Genomic DNA, 14,239 nt, shown 5'->3' with positions numbered 1-14,239 from the left:
AAATGTCACGAACATGTTCACGGACTCTTATTTTCAAAGGGCGTGAAGTTAATCCAATATAAATTTTGTTACATGGACACACAGCATAATAAACCACCCAAGTTGTATGACAGGTGATGTGCTGTGTGATCACAAATTTCTTCATCCCATCGCTCGAGTCAAACTCCGATGCACGGGTCATATTGGGACATGCTATACATCCATTGCAGGGAAAGAAACCCCATTTCGGGCCCTTAGAGCCAAAGGCGTTATCAAAATTACGTCCAGCATGATAACTAGGCGTCAGTTGATCCTTGAGATTTTGTGATCTCCTGTAAGTCACCGATGGATAATTACGTGTACATTTCAATAAAGTGTCATCCACTCTTAGGATCTGCAGTGCATTTCTGACTTTACGCCAATTTTCATGATAGGTGGAGATGAACCTCACCTGCGCTTCCATGGGGGTCTTTTGTTGTTTGGGTTGTAACAGTTCAATATCTCTAGTCGACAATGCTCTCTGGTAACATTTTTTAACACTTCGTTTCAAATAACCTCGTTCCAGGAATCTGGTGGTTATGTCACGGGCCTGTGTGCGAAATAAATAATCAGTAGAACATATTCTACGTGCCCTAAGGAATTGTCCAGTTGGTATCACATTCAGCAATGGTTGTGGGTGAGAAGAGGTAGCATGGAGGAGGGAGTTTACTGCTGTTGCTTTCCGAAAAATAACAGTCTGTAGATATCCATCGTTTCCCCTGAATATACGTATATCCAGGAAATCTATGGAGATCTGGCTGTATGAACAGGACAATTTGATATTTAAATTGTTAGTATTCAGAATCTTCACAAATGATAAAAGTTCCACTTCCGTCCCCTGCCAAATCATCAGCACGTCATCAATAAATCTTGACCATGATATTACCTTCTCAATATATGGGATGGGGTTGGTGAAGAAAATCTTTCTTTCCCATGCTCCCATAAACAGGTTAGCATATGAGGATGCAAAGGCAGCCCCCATAGCGGTACCTCGTTTCTGCAAGTATTTGGTATCTTTAAATATGGAATAGTTATGTTTAAGGGCGTAATCCAATAGATTCAATAGCAGCTGTACCAAATCCCTGCTGTAATCAATCATAGCTAGAAATGTTCTCACTGCCTTAATCGCCTCCTCATGCATTATGGATGTGTACAAGGATTCAACGTCCATTGTGACAAGCCGCATGTCTATATCCATGGAAATCCCATCAATTTTCCTCAAAGCATCCCCAGTATCTTTTAGATGAGAGGGTAGATCCTGAACCAAAGTTTTCAGATGGAAATCAAGGAATTTACTTATTCCTTCACATAGATTATGCATTGTTTTCTGGTATGGTGTGTGTATATATAAGAGGGATGCGATGCCTGCTTTCTATACTCATCCCCCCAAGAAGAAGCAAGCCGCGAAACGTGAGCGTCGGTGTCTTTTCATCAGCCAGGTCATATAATGATTTATTATTAATGATTAACTTTATTATTCTGTCCACCATTTTTTTTTTTTGATCACTGTTATTGTTCTTTTTACCTTATTTCATGATCCTAGGGAAGTGCTAGCATGTGATTTCCTTGATTGCACTTTATATATATGGCAGCTTATTTGCACACTTGTTTATATGCACTGTGTATAAAGTATATTTTGCACTTGCAATATCTGAGGCCTTGAGAAGGTGCTTGTATTTCTTGCACTATCAATTGCACCTTATAATTGTAGCATGTTTGCACAGATTCCCATATGCATTTTATGTGATTTATTTTTCTGCACTTGCAGTATTTGTGGCCTCAAGGTGGTGCTTATTCTTTTTGCACCATTAATTTGCATTTTTGTGATTTCATTCATTGCACTTTCTATATATATATATATATATATATATATGGTAGTTTATTTGCACACTGGTTCATATGCACTGTTGTAATGCACACACCCGGACTGACTGGCGTGTGCGTGTTTAGTGGTTCCACTGTGCCATGAACCGGAGAGTGCCTGGAGGGGCGTAACTAAGTATCCGCTCGATCCGACCAAGGTCGCACGACGGCATACGACGCCAGTGCACCAGGCAGGAACCGAGCAGACGGACCAGGGTCTACTCCAGGTCAGACTCCGGACACGGCTGTTGACCCACACCGAGGAATACAGGAACAGGCAGGTTAGGCTGGCACTCCGACTGGTGGGTATAGGCAGACACGGCTGGTATGCAGACGGGTGGACGCTGGCAGGTACGGCCGGTATGCAGGCAGGAGGATGCTGGTAAGCACAATTGGTATGCAGGCAAGGAGGTACTGGCAGGTTGGAGCACAGAGTGGATAGGACCCAGTACAAACTGGGGCTCAGGAACAGAACTGCAGATGCGGTGAACAAACACAGCAGAGTGATGCCACCCGGAGCTGCGAGCAAGAGCAGAGCAAGACGAGACCGCCTGGAGCGGTGAGCGAGAGTAGAGCAGGACGAGGCCGCCTGGAGCGGTGAGCAAGAGTGGAGCAGGATGAGACTGCCAGGGCAGTGAGCAAGAGTCAGAGCAGAGCCAGACTGCCGGAGCAGTGAGCAAAGGGTCAGAGCAGAACGAGACTGCCGGAGCAGTGAGCAAAGGGTCAGAGCAGAACGAGACTGCCGGAGCAGTGAGCAAAGGGTCAGAGCAGAGCGAGACTGCCAGAGCAGTGAGCAAAGAGTCAGAGCAGAGCGAGACTGCCGGAGCAGTGAGCAAAGGGTCAGATCAGAGCGAGACTGCCGGAGCAGTGAGCAAAGGATCAGAGCAGAGCAAGACTGCCGGAGCAGTGAGCAAAGGGTCAGAGCAGAGTGAGACTGCCGGAGCAGTGAGCAAAGGGTCAGAGCAGAGCGAGACTGCCGGAGCAGTGAGCAAAGAGTCAGAGCAGAGCGAGACTGCCGGAGCAGTGAGCAAAGGATCAGAGCAGAGCAAGACTGCCGGAGCAGTGAGCAAAGGGTCAGAGCAGAGTGAGACTGCCGGAGCAGTGAGCAAAGGGTCAGAGCAGAACGAGACTGCCGGAGCAGTGAGCAAAGGGTCAGAGCAGAGCGAGACTGCCGGAGCAGTGAGCAAAGGGTCAGAGCAGAGCGAGACTGCCGGAGCAGTGAGCAAAGGGTCAGAGCAGAGCTAGACTGCTGGAGCAGTGAGCAAAGGGTCAGAGCAGAGCGAGACTGCCGGAGCAGTGAGCAAAGAGTCAGAGCAGAGCGAGACTGCTGGAGCAGTGAGCAAAGGGTCAGAGCAGAGCGAGACTGCCGGAGCAGTGAGCAAAGGGTCAGAGCAGAGCGAGACTGCCGGAGCAGTGAGCAAAGGGTCAGAGCAGAGCGAGACTGCCGGAGCAGTGAGCAAAGGGTCAGAGCAGAGCGAGACCATCTGGAGCGGTGAGCAAAGGCAGAGCAGGCAAGAGCCTCCAGAGCGGTGAGCAAGGCAGAGCAGGCTAGAACCGCCGGAGCGGTGAGCAAGGCAGAGCAGGCCAGAACCGCCGGAGCGGTGAACAAGGCAGAGCAGGCAGAAACCGCCGGAGCGGCGAGCAAGGCAGGGCAGAGGGGACAGGGCTCTGTTCACACGGAACAGACAGGAAGGGAAAGGCAGAATTGCAGTGAAGTAGCGAGTGGACCACAGACTCACAAACGGAAGTACAGTTACAACGAGCTGGAGTTAGGTATGAGTTCAGACACTACAGAAAAAGGGAAGATATGGGCGTAGAGAGAGACGGGAAACAGGCTGGAAGATAGTTAGTGCAGGAACAGACACTGGGAAAAGACACAGACAACAGATCTAGGTATGCGGCCCTTAGAGGGCAGAAGGAACAGGCTAATAGCGTGTTCACACGGGCCTGGAAATACAGCCTCCAGGAAAGACAGAAAGACAGCTGGCAAGAGTACACAGACAGGACACAGTTCAGACACGGGAACTGATACCGCAAGGCAGGAAACATAGACAGGACCTGGCACATCAGTGACAAGAAGCCAACTGACAGAACAAGATGCTCAGGCAAGGATTCCAAGGAGGAGCTGGTTTAAATAACAGGTGACAGACAGCAATAGGCTGATGACGCATTAGGGGTGTGTCTGCAGCAGCTACAAGAAACAGGAAGTTTGGCGGGCGTCGCCCTACGCAGCCAGAGCAGAGCAAAGCAGACTGTATGGAAGGCAGTCTGGACTGGAAATCAAGTGTGCGCTCTTGCACAGTGGGAGATGGACCACTGTGCAAGGACGCCACCAGGTGTGTTACAACTGTGTATGAAGTATATTTTGCACTTGCAATATCTGTGGCCTTAAGAAGGTGCTTGTATTACTTGCACTATCAATTGCACCTTATAATTGTAGCTTGTTTGCACAGTTGCCCATATGCATTCTATGTGATATTTTCTGCACTTGCAGTATTTGTGGCCTCACGGTGGTGCTTATTCTCTTTGAATTATTAATTTTCATTTTATTTAAGTGGTAGCTGATTTGCACTATAGCTAATGGCACTTTATGTGATTTGATTTTTAAACATCTCCCAATTCTTATATTTGATATATTTAATCAACATAATTATGGTTCAGTGATTTTGAGCACTTGCTCTATATGGTGGATATATCATGTTATATAACCGGCCTGTGTAGTTTTTTTCTGTTCTAGTTTACTTCCCACTTTTTATGTATTTTATGCTGTATTTTAAGTATATGTCAATAAACTCCATGTTTTATTATACTGGCACTAATCTTCCAAGTCTTTTAAAGGTTTATAATTCTCAGTATGTAAGATGATACAGCTCTGATCTCCTTGTCTAACCTTCTGCATGAGTCGATGTGGGGTGACGTGCAGTGCAGTTGAGTTTAGCTGTTTCACATTACAAACCTTTCTATCAGCTCTCCTTCTTTCATAGTATGGTCACCACTGCTATATTGTCCCTTCCCCAACACTGTCTAACTGAAAATGTGTCAGTATCACACTTATGTACATTGTGCTCAACTCATAATTTCTCTACAGTGAGATCAGGGCTGTCATTATGTCTCACACAGAAGTAACCTGTCTTTTCAGAACTACTTCTGTGTGAGACTTAATGACAGCCTGCTTTCATCTCACTAAAGGGTGATTACCAGTTATAATAGTATAGCAGAGGTGACTGTGTTATGAAAGGAGGAGAGCGGAAAGAAAGGTTTGTAATGTGACACAGCTAAACCCAGCTGCACTGTCCCTCCCCTCACACTGATTCGTGCAAGAGTTTAGAACAGGATGTCATGGCTGTATCCTGACATTTCACATGATGAGAAATGTGCTGTAAGCTATGATGGGGGTGTATTCTTCTTTCCTTTGAGTCTTGCTGCCTTCTTATGATTGGTCATCATCATTTCGGGGGAGAAGTACACTCTCCAAGAGAAAACTATTTAACAGCTATTTAGATTAACAAAAATTATCTAGTTAGAGGCTAAATACTTTGATTGCTAATATATTGGCGAGGTGAAATTAAAATAAAGAACAAACAAAAAAAAGTTTGATTCTCTCTACAGTCACTTTTACATTTTATGTTTAGTTCAACATGAAAAATTTGGTGAAAGGTCCTCTTTAAGTAGTTAAACAGCAGTTATCAAAGCTAAGTCATATTGTTGATGCTGGCTTTATACCACAGGCGGCACCTACGCTATGTGGAGCAAACTCTGATTCTGAACCAACTCTGTACATCTGCACTAAGTCCATGATAGATATATATGTTATGGAGTAATAAAAGGTAAAATGAGGATGCAACAGAGGGCACAGAAAGTCTGAGCAGCAGAATTAGGGCGCAGTCAGACTACAGTATATCACGGACGACTATCGCATCGCAATGCTTAGAATGGCCGGTGGATCTCCTTACCCAAGCATGACAGCATGTATTTCTATGCAGCTGTGTCGCTCCAGTCAAGAGAGCCGCCAGCCTGTCTGTGCTCTGCGATTCAATCGTTGTCCATGTTATACGGCCATCTGACTGCGCTCCTAGGCTGTTTCTTTTCCTTCATGACAAGCAAGGATAACATTATTCTATGTGGCTCTAGTCTTCAGACTTCTTTCCTCTCTGGCCAGAGTTTCTCATTAAATCATGAATTTATTTTGATACAAGTTCCAAAATTGAGGTCAAATCGATCCATTTCTACCACATTTTCAGAGCATCACAGCAAAAAATGCAATGCAAACTCTTCATGTGAACACAGCATTTTGCAAAGTGTTTTGCAGCAGAGACAGGTCTAGCAGATGTGGCTAAAGTGCAAAGCATTTGCTCTTTCAGGCTTAATACAACATTCTGTAGGTTATAGCTAGTGTTGAGCCACCCCCGTAGTGTACGAGTTTGGTTCGGTTCGTCGAACACCCGTATGTTCGCCGAACTGTTCGTCGAACTGTTCGTCGAACACCTTCGAACACCGTTAAAACCAATGGCAGGCAAACAAAAACACATAGAAACACATAGAAAACACCTTCAAAGGTGTCCAAAACCTGACAAACTGCTCAGAAGACACAACTAACACATGGAAAAGTGACAAGTACATATAGTCATGCAAAAAGAAAAGAGGTGGAGGAGTTAAAGGAGGGGGAGACACAGAAATAGGCATGTCATGCCCTTCTAAAACCAAAAAAGTGCGAAGCCGACACAGCCAGTCCGTTCCTGCCCGTGCGACCTCCGTGTCGCCGGGTTTGTGCCAGAGCTGCGGTGGACCCTGACGGCCAGCCCCCCTCTCCCAATACTGGTGCCTGTCCGCTGGTGGGTCGAGCGAGCCCCCCTGTGGTGGAGGCAGGTCTAAGCTTTTTCATTTAAATTGTCTCTCTAATTTGAATGAATACACTTTAAATCCTTTTACAAGGATATACTGGAGGGCAAGTCTCATGCCAGCAGGCGCGTAATTCCAGCTCCAGTAGCGTCCACTAAAGCTGCTGTAGTTAAAATGCTTTTATAAGGATCGAGCTCGGCGGTCCACCGCAAGGCGTCCTACCGCCAGTCCCAGCCCCTATGCCTTGGGGTGCCTCCTGATGCTCTATACTGAGTATCCCGGGGTCCCGAAGCATTTCCTTTGAAAAAATTAAGTGTCCAAACTACAGGTGGTGTAGCTTGCTTAACAGCTGGAATAATCCGCTGACTAGCAGACACTGCTACTAGGCACAAAGTATTTCCTGGGCTCGATGCAGTTAAAAATTTGTAATTAGATACTCTCGTTGGATGCTGAGAAAGCATTCCATAGAGTCTCCTGGCACGTCATATATTATTCTCTTAAAAAGCTTGGGGTAGGGGTCAAGAGGACCCTTTTATAGCCAAAATCATGGTCCTGTATCGCAATACTTTGCCTAGGCTGAAGATAAATGGAACTGTAGCACCCCGAGTGCTCGGTTGCTACAGAGGTAATGCACCTCACCCAGAGGTGTGATATCTCACTCTCAGGTAAGGATGGAGTGTGGATCAGGACCCCGACACCTGCATGCATTACACCACATTGCCGTGGGGCAGGGCGACCAATATGACCCTGAGATGGGCACGACAGTCCCTGTCCCTGGCTGGAGTGGGGGGAGGGAACACAGAGGAAGGGGAACCCTGTAGTGACAGGGAGCAGGGGCTCTGCATGAGCTCTGCTCCGGAGGCGGGCATAGTAACAGAGGCCCAGGCCTGGAAGAGGGAGAAGGAAGGAAGAGGAGCAGAGAAGGCCCCAGGAATGAGAAACGAAGGGATCCCAGGGGTGCGGACGGGCGAGTCGCTACCGCACGCCCGAATCCACCTGCGTGGAGGGGTCAGGCCAAAGGGGGAGACCAGTCCCCGAAACTAGTGGAGGTGGGAAATGACCCTCAGCTAGAAACCGTAGGCTGTGAAATTTTATGTGGTGCAGCCCCTCACTACACCTGCTAGGAAGGCACCACATAAGGTCAGGGAAACTGGCGCCAAGTTTACCAAGAGGAGGCCCGAGGCAGCCGGACAGAAGGGTTGGTAAGAAAGGCCAGACAAAGGACACACAAAGAGGGTCCTGTGAAGCGCTCCAAAGTTATCTGGGAGATGTCTGAGCCCCTCACCTGGTGAGCACAGTACGACGTGGGCAGCCGTTACCTGCAGAAGTGGTCTGGATAATAAGAACTGTGAGTAAAAGCCCTGGACTGCATCGCTGACTCCGTGTCATTACTTCTGCTGCCCTGCACCATCACCCCCATCCTCCGTATACACTGCCATGAGGCTATACTCCTCCCGTGGGGAGTTATACTATGCTCTGCTGCTCCCACAACACCAGCCTCAGCGGTCTGCCCTGCAGCGGCGGTTCACTCTGACCACAATCCACGGGTGGCGTAGTCAGACATTTAAACATCAAAACCACATAAATAGTTCCGCCACTGGTTTGACCGCCCTGAGCCACGGAACCGGGTCAAGGCCACGGAGACTACAACCACCAGCATCCACCAAAAAGGGTCCGGCTCCGGGTGTCCAAAGGCAAAGGGGGCGCGTCAGAACATTTTCATCACCTTTCATGATCACCAATGGGACAAGGCAGGGATGTCCTCTGTCCCCTCTCTTATACATCCTAGTGACGGAGCACCTGCTCTCATCAATTCGCCATAACCCCAATATTAGGTGGATTGAGGTGAGAGGCACCGAGTACAAGTACTCTGCATTTGCTGATGATGTCCTAGTATATATCACTCAATCACATACATCCATCCCTGCTGTTATGGCTGAAATAGATCACTTTGTTACATGGTCAAATTTTAAAATCAATGCAGCGAAATCTGAGGCCCTCGATATATCCCTCCCCAAATACATACAGGATTCCATCCAGTCCAACTTTCCCTTTGCCTGGCCCTCACAGGGTATCAAATACTTAGGAATTCGTATTCATAGAGACCTCTCCCATCTATCTTATCTAAATTTTGGGCCCTTTATTGAACAACTCCATACAGACCACGGTTGGCAAGTTAGAACTGTAAGATTCACTACGTGAACCACTGGTGTTTTGTGGAAAAGCACATGTACACTGTGTTCCAAATTATTATGCATAAAGTGTTTACGAGTGATAAGGGAAGAATTTGTTTGTTTGTCAGTTAAACTCATTGATGGTGATGTGTGTCAGGGCTCTTTATATCACTGTAAGCAATTGCAGACACCTGTGCTAATTAGTTTGGCAGGTGTGTCCAATAAAAGGCAAGACTACTTAAGAAGGCTGTCCCACATTATTAAGCAGCCTACATTTTCTGCCAAAATGGGAAAGAAAAAGGATGTGTTGGCTGCTGAGAAGCAACAAATTGTGGAGTGCTTAGGTCAAGGCATGACTACAATCAACATTGCCAAGACACTTCATCCTGATCATCGCACAATCAAGGAGTATGTAGCTGATTCACAGTACACATGTGTGCGTGCTGATAAGGTAAAATTGAGGACTCTTTCCTACAGGCAATTATGTCTGGTTAAAAGAGCAGCGGCAAAAAAGCCTTGTCATAGCAGCAGACAAGTTTTTGAAGCTGCTGGTGCCTCCAACGTCCCCCAAACAACAAGATGCAGAGTCCTTCAGAGGTTTGCAGCTGTGCGTAAGCCATCCTGTCGACCTCCTCTATCCACTGCACACAAGCAGAAACGGCTCGAGTGGGCCAAACAATACATGAAGACTGACTTCAAAACTGTTTTGTTCACGGATGAGTGCCGTGCAATGCTCGATGGTCCAGATGGATGGAGTTTAGGATGGCTGGTTGATGGACAGCCACGCAAACACGGCTACAGCGCCAACAAGGAGGAGGTGGAGTAATGTTTTGGGCTGCAATCATGAGGAGAGAGATTGTCGGCCCCTTTAGGATCCCTGAAGGGGTAAAGATGAACTCCATAATGTATGTGGAGTTTCTCAAACTGCACTTCCTGCCATGGTTCAAGAAGAACAACAGCAAGATCATTTTCATGCATGATAATGCACCGTCTCATGCTGCACATAACACATCTGCATCTCTGGCTGATATGGGCATAAAAGGGGACAAACTTATGGTGTGAACCCCATGCTCCCCTGACCTCAACCCCATTCAGAACCTCTGGAGCATCTTCAAATGGAGTGTCTATGATGGCGGGAGGCAGTTCACATCAAAGCAACAGCTCTGGGAGGGTATTCTGTCCTCATGCAAAACAACTGAAGCAGAAACCATCCAAAACCTGACAAATTCAATGGACGAGACAGTTCAGAAGCTCCTTTCAAACAAGGGGTCCTATGTGCAACTGTAACATCACCTAGAAAAAAGTTTTGAGTTGAAAACTGTTTGATTTCAGTTTCTAATAACCTGCTAATGCTTATAATTTAAAAAATTACCATTTTTTTGCTCTTTATTAAAATGAAAAGGTTGATCGAAGAGTGTGGGGGATCTAAGAGTGTGGCAACCCAGTAGTCAGGATTACTTCGAATTCTGACAATCTGAGGGTCATGTTGCAGGTAGTGCAGCAAGAAGGCACTCATGTGTCTTGCGCATCTAGGAGACCCAAAATTATTTTCCGGGCTAGATGCAGCTAAAAATTATTATTCATTTGAAAGCTGGTGGAGCTTATTATAGATGGCCTAATAGAATCAGTACTGCACACTGCTACAAAGCCCAAATTATTTTCCAGCCAAGATACAGATAAACATGATTAGTAATTTTAAAGCTTAAAACGGTTGGTGAGGTGATTTTAAAAAATCATCAAGCTTTTACTCTCCCCAGGATGACACAGGGGTAGAAAAGTCGTTTCGGATCCATGATTTGTTCATCTTTATGAACGTGAGTCTGTCTACATTATCAGTGGAGAGCCACGTGCGCTTATCTGTCAGCACACCACCAGCAGCGCTGAACACACGTTCAGACAGAACGCTGGCTGCAGGGCATGACAAGATCTCCAAGGTGTAAGTGGCGAGCTCCGGCCATTAATCCAGATTGGAAGCCCAAAAAGAGCAAGGGTCTAGTGACACAGTCATGGCTTCAATGTTTAATTGGAGATACTCCTGTACCATCGTCTCTAGGCGTTGACTATGTGTCAGACTTCTTTTCTCCTGTGGCCTTGCAAAGGATGGGCTAAAAAAGTGGTGCAATGATTCTGCAAAATTGATGTTACCAGCAGACACTGTGTTTCTGTTACGGTTTGAGTGCTGAACACTCGACTGTCCCACGGTTGGCAAGTTGGAACTGTGAGATTCACTACTTGCACCACTGGTGTTTTGTGGAAAAGCACATGAAAGATTCTGCAACAGTCTCTGCTGATACTCCTGCATGCGTGCATCCCTTTCTATGTCAGGAATAATTTCTGCAAATTTACTTTTGCACCGGGGATCTAACAGTGTGGCAACCCAGTAGTCAGGATTATTTCTAATTCTCACAATTCGAGGGTCATGTAGCAGGTAGTGCAGCAAGAAGGCACTCATGTGTCTTGCGCATCCAGGAGCACCAAGTCCCTGTTGTGTTGGTGGCGAGGTAACAATCATGCTTCCTTCCTCTGTCCTCTCCCCCCAACCTCGCACAACAGAAATGTGATCAAGGTCTCCCTCATCTGATGAGTCTTCCATCAGTTCGTCCTCCACTTCTTCCTGGGCTCCTGCACCTTCCTCACTAGTTTGGCTACTACCATGCACCCTGGTAAAACCATCTCCCCCACCCTCACATGCCTGCCGCCTTGGTGCTGCCGACCGTCTGGACCTTGCAGATGTTAGCCCTTCCGCATACAACTCCTCCTCCTCTACTTCCTCCTACTCCTCTTGTGCCACCACCTGACTCCGAATTCTGTTTAACATGTGCTCCAGCATGTAAATCACCGGAATAGTCATGCTGATAATGGCATCGTCAGCACTAAACATATTCGTCGCCATTTCAAAACTGTGCAGAAGGGTGCATAGCTCCCTGATCTGAGACCACTCCTCCAGCGTGATTTGCCCCACCTCTGGATCTCGTTGGCCCAGGCTATACGTCAGAACGTATTGCACCAGGGCTTGTCGGTGCTGCCACAGTCGCTGCAACATGTGCAGAGTTGAATTCCACCGGGTAGGCACATCGCATTTTAGCCGGTGAAGTGGCAGGCCCAACGACTTCTTTAGAGATGTAAGTCGCTGAGCTGCGGGATGTGAACGACAGTAGTGAGCACACAGCGACTGTGCCCTCTGCAGAAGGCCATATAGTCCGGGAGAGTGGGCTAAAAATTGCTGGACAACCAGGTTCAACACGTGAGCCATACAATGCCCCGGCGAAGGGCCTCACCAAGGTTTGCAGCATTGTCGCACACGGCCTTCCCTGGCTTCAGGTCCAGTGGAGACAACCATTCATGAAACTGGTTCTCCAGAGCTGACCACAACTCCTCAGCTGTGTGACTCACATTTCCCAGACATTTCAAGGTAAAAACCACCTGATGACGTTGAGCCCTGCTGCTAGCATAGTAAGGAGGTGTGCAGGATCCCTTCTGCGCAGTTAGAAAGCTTGTGGCTTGACCAGACAGGCTTTGGGTGCAGGTGGAGGACCGAGAGGAGGTTGAGGAGGCAGAAGCAGTGGAGGAACTTTGAAATAAAGAAGATTGACGCACAACTCGTGGGGACGGCAAGACTTGGACAGCAGCCCCTTGTCCTGCTGTCACCATAGTTACCCAGTGCCCAGTCAGCGACATGTAACGCCCCTGTCCATGCCTACTCGTCCAAGTGTCTGTGGTGAAATGCACCTTGGCAGACACAGAGTTTCTCAAAGAAGCGGTGATGTTGTGTGCGACATGCTGGTGGAGTGCAGGCACACCTTTCTTTGAGAAATAGTGCCGACTGGGCATCTGGTACTGGGGCACTGCAACGGACATAAGGTCTCAAAAATCCTCTGTGTCCACCAGGCGGAAAGGAAGCATTTCTGTAGCCAAGAGCTTGCAGATGGTGAAATTCAACCTCTTAGCTTTCTCATGGCTAGGAGGAAATGGTCTTTTACTTGTCCACATCTGAGGGACCGAGGGCTGGCTGTTGTGCTTAGGCGGGGTTGAGAAGGGTGTCCCCGGCAAACTGCCGGTCTGTGATGAAGATGCAGGTGGACATGTTAGGTTGTCTTGATTCAAAGGTGGTTCTATCGATGTCGGACAGCTCTGAACACCAGCTGGTGTTAACACCTCCAAAGAAAATGATGACCTGCCAATCACGCTGGCTGTTGCGGGTAAAGAGGTGGCAGGTCTGCGTCCCAAAACAGGTGTGACTGCTGTCCCCCCAGTCATAGAGGATGAAGAGGCCGCGGATGCACAAGATGTGGGAGACGGTGGTTGGCCGGCCGGCTAGGCCGCATTGTAGCACAGTGAGCTTCCCACTGCAACTTATGCTTCATGTCCATGTGCCGCTTCATGCATGAAATACTCAAACTATGTATTTTTTGGCCTCTACTTAGCTTTTGCTGACAAATGTTACAGATAACATTTGTTGAGTCATCTTTATCGATCTGAAAAAATGCCCAGGCTATGCAAGGCTTAGCACCCATGCGACCTGAAGAGCCACCACGACTTGTGGTCAGAGGCAGAGTTGTGTTTGAGGATGCAGTTGTTGACGTGCTTCCAGTACTACATCTCTGTCCAGGAAGGCGCAAGCTGACCTCGTCGTCACTAGCATCCTCCTCCACCTCCTCTGCTGACCTCATCTCTTGGCTGACTGTGGGTTGACAGTAAGTGGGATCTCCAACCTCATCATCATCACCCTGTGTGTTATCACACCCGTGGTCCTCAGAACCAACCTGTTCCTGCCCTGACAAAAAACTAACGTTGTCGCTCCAATCAGGTATTTGAGTCTCATCATCGTCTTCCTCATTGTCTCCACCAACAGGAGTTACAGTTTGGGAACGAGGGTCTACATTATGGTCAGAACCTTCTGCGTCTGGTCCTGGATCCGACTCATAAAGATTCTGGGTATCAGTGCAGATCATTTCCTCGTCTGGATTCACAGAAGCTCTGGAGCAGACCTCTGATTCCCAGGCTATAGTATGAGTAAACAGCTCTGCAGACTCAACCATCTGTTCTACCCCATACCCCATACGGGCAGCTGGAGACTTGGGAGCTGTGAGGAAGCAAGTGCGATTTGGGTGACACCTCTGAGGACTGGAGTATTTGTGATGTTAATGTTGAGGTGGAGGAGAGCCAACTTAAAGGAGCACTTGATATCCGTTGAAGCACCTGCTGTTTTTGTGCCTCATCTGGAATTTGTAGTGATTGGCGTGGCCGTAAGAAAGGGATCTTATCACATTGTCCGCTAAAAGAAGTAGACATCTTAGTTTGGCTGGAAGATGGTCTTTCTTCTGCAGATGTTACTGTTGCTTTAA

The sequence above is a fragment of the Phyllobates terribilis genome, unplaced genomic scaffold, assembly GCF_046119375.1.
Source record: "Phyllobates terribilis strain yellow unplaced genomic scaffold, ASM4611937v1 Scaffold_1__5_contigs__length_1240528914, whole genome shotgun sequence".
NCBI lineage: Eukaryota > Metazoa > Chordata > Amphibia > Anura > Dendrobatidae > Phyllobates > Phyllobates terribilis.
Note: the sequence above shows the minus strand (reverse complement) of the source record.